The sequence below is a fragment of the Drosophila subpulchrella genome, unplaced genomic scaffold (genome assembly GCF_014743375.2).
Source record: "Drosophila subpulchrella strain 33 F10 #4 breed RU33 unplaced genomic scaffold, RU_Dsub_v1.1 Primary Assembly Seq380, whole genome shotgun sequence".
NCBI lineage: Eukaryota > Metazoa > Arthropoda > Insecta > Diptera > Drosophilidae > Drosophila > Drosophila subpulchrella.
Genome location: NW_023665602.1, coordinates 359,110 through 362,378, shown reverse-complemented (window position 1 = coordinate 362,378; position 3,269 = coordinate 359,110). Strand labels below are relative to the sequence as shown.

Sequence of the window (3,269 nt, the reverse complement as noted above, 5' to 3'; positions counted from 1 at the left end):
ATTTTTTTCGGTATTTGGTATTTACTCCGTAAAATGTATTTTATTTAAACGAGAAAAATACCAGCACTCCACCGCATGCATAGCATCCTAGAGGTGCAGAAACATCGATGTTCGTGTCCATCGATGTTTTCGATGTTTTCAAAAAAAACATCGAGTGAAACATCGATGTTTAAAAAAAAAAAAAGAAAATGCAAAAAGAACAGAAACAGCACAAACAGTAACATGAGATTTATTTGAGATCATTTAAAGTGTCTATTTCTATTCAGGAACAAAAGTTGATCAACAACTTCAGGTTTAAGCCTTGTCCTGCGGTCAGATATGGTTTGTCCAGCTTTGCTGAATACTCGTTCAGACTCACAGGACGAGGCTTGTATACAGAAAAATTTTTTTGCAACCAATTTCAGTTCGTTGTCAGCAGTCATCTGTAAAAAATATTTCTTATTTAACATGTTAGTCATAATTATTTAAAAATCATACCTCCCAATACTTCAAGGGGTCGCAAGTGTCAGGAATGTTTTCTTTTTCCATATATTGCCTTGTGGCAATTATGGCATCGGCTCTGGTAACCTTTACTTTAGGCTTATTTTGCAAAAATGAAAATTTGCTGCTTGCCTCGTTTGAAGTTGATTCTGGTGTTGGTGGACGTCGTGGAGTTGTTGATTTAAGAGAGAGCAATTCCAGCTCCAACGCTTTAGCTGCTTGGTCTGCGTTTGAACTTCGGAGAAAGCCATCTTTTTTGAAGCGAGGATCAACGAGAGTAGCGATGCGATGAATTGTGTAAAGGAAGCGTGGGCTTGTAAAGATATATAACTTACTTTTCAAGTAATTCTCCATCTTGCCTTCGTCATCCATCAACGTCCACCAACACCATCAACTAGAAATCCTAAATATTATCAACAATTTTGTTAGCTTTTAGAAATAACAATAAGAAATTCATTTACTTTCAATTTTTTCTCACCGAGCGCAGAGTTGTTTGTGAAAACATCGATGGTGGTCACGAACCATTGATGGTTCCGATTTTTTGAAAACATCGATGTTATCGATGTTTCACTCGATGTTTCTGCACCTCTAATATTAACACATAGTTGGTATTTTTCCCCCTCAATTTATCCAAACGCAAAAAATAGCAGCAAAAATATACCAAACTTGATCCCAACCAAAAAATACATATACCAAAAGGGTTAAATATTATACCATAAAAATAATAATTATAGTATTATTTCTCAAACGGGTGATATTTGAACTCCTTACTCACCGTTCCTAATCCGTATCATTGGGCTTAATTCCGCAAAGTAACCAGGTCGGTACTTGCTTCCAATTTCTATTTCTCCGATCCACTACTTTTTTTTGTCGACACCTCGTTCCACTGTTCCAGAAGTGGGCCAGGTTTCCTATTTATCCGACATAAACAAAGGCGAGCAGATTCTGACCAAAAAAATTATCATTTCTTTTTAAATGTCCGTTGGAAGTGATAACAACAAGTTGTCTATTCCACCTGCCGTAGTCCCAGGCATATCCGTAGATCCGCCCACACCCGAACTAACCTCCAAGACCTCGTCGCCCCGAAAAAGGGCCACCCGTGCAAACGTCAAAATGGCACTAACACATTCCCAAGTTGCTCTAAGCAAATTTATTGAGGTCTCAGATCGGCTGGTGAGTTTGAATCCAGAACAAACACTCCTTCGCCGACCCCACCTACTCTGCCCATGCTAAACATCCGCCGCGAAGAAATACGCGCGTTATGAGACCGTATCAGGGCAGAATACGACGAATGCACCGAGTGCATAGCAGAAGCCGGAGACAGTGCAGCAGATAGTTTTCCAGTTCTCAAGGCTAAATACGGCTACTGCTATTCCGTTTACGAGAGATGTGGGGCTCAGATCGCGGATATGATAGCCCAGGCTCCCAAAGTTCAAGCTGTTCCTACCCAGACTTACATTTCCGAGGGTTTCACCGTAGATTATCTGCGGTGGCCGACCTTTAGGGATTTGTTTACGGCCATTTATATAAACAATCCAAGGCTGACGCCAGTCGAAAAACTGTTTCACCTAAATGCCAAAACAAGTGGCGATGCACCACGATAGTGTCGAACTCCCACCTTACTAACGATGGCTTTCACTCAGCTTGGGCTAAGCTAACTGAGCAATTCAAAATCAAGCGGTTGTTAGTAAATAGCCAATTAAAAATACTTTTCAATGTGCAGTCCGTTAATCTGGGTCACCTATCCGAGAAGTTCAACGCACTATCCAGGGTTGCCTCACGGCTTTAGAAATGTCCGGAATTGAAACCGAAAATTGGGATTGCCTCTTAGTGTACATGTGCTCCTCCAAACTTCCGAAGCTCACGCTATCCTTGTGGGAACAGTCCCTGCACAACAAGGCCGAGATTCCGACGTGGCAGGAGCTGAACGCCTTCCTTACGGAGCGTCACCGGACCTTAGAAGCCATAGACGACGTACGTCCGTCAGGCTCGAGTCAATCTCTGCCAAAAACATCCGCCCCCGCTGCAGCGCCTCGAAGAATAAATTCTTACGAGACAAGGGTACCACCCAAGCCCAAAGGATGTGACCTTTGTAAGAAGGAAAACCATCCTGTCCCCATATGTGCACGATTTCTCCAGATGACGGTAGACGAGCGGTCGGCATATATAAAGAGGAAGCAGCTGTGTCTGAACTGCTTCGCACGAGGGCATCAGCTGCGTGATTGTAAAAGCACTCACAGTTGCTTTACGTGCCGCGGCCGCCATCACACCTTACTGCACAGAGGCAACTCCTCCCAATCGCCTTCGAATCCCTCCCCGAGACCCATGTCAAGACCAAATACGCCAGTTGCCACCGCTTCCGGGTCCACGGACTTCACAGTCCAAAATTACTTCGCGACGGGGTATAGATCCGTCTTGCTGGGCACCGCCATAATTGACATATGTCACCTGGGGTCAAATTTTAAAGCTCGTGCCTTGATAGATTCAGGATCAGAGGCAACCTTTATTTCTGAGCAGCTGTTCAAATTGATTAAGTTGCCTCACCAGGTAATCCGAGCCCAAGTATCAGGCTTAAACCAGACAGTATCCGCTGAATCCAAAAAGCTCTGTCAGTTTACCATCCGTTCTCCGACCAGGCCTGGCCTGCAAGTAAGCACGACGGCCTATGTTCTTCCTCAATTAGCTGGAAACCTCCCATCTTGTCCGATTCCGCAACAGTTTCTACGGGATCTTCCCGAACTGCCACTAGCGGATCCAAAGTTCTACGAGAGCGCACAGATAGATATTCT

The 3,269-nt window shown here is 43.8% G+C and overlaps 1 long non-coding RNA gene across 1 annotated transcript; it reads right to left on the bottom strand.

The window, feature by feature from the left end:
• Window positions 1–213: 213 nt before the first annotated feature.
• On the bottom strand, window positions 214–559 carry LOC119561883. Its single transcript, XR_005221492.1, has 2 exons — window positions 478–559; window positions 214–422 (listed from the first exon to the last, which is right to left on the bottom strand). It is a non-coding gene; the product is annotated as an uncharacterized LOC119561883 (long non-coding RNA).
• Window positions 560–3,269: the final 2,710 nt, after the last annotated feature.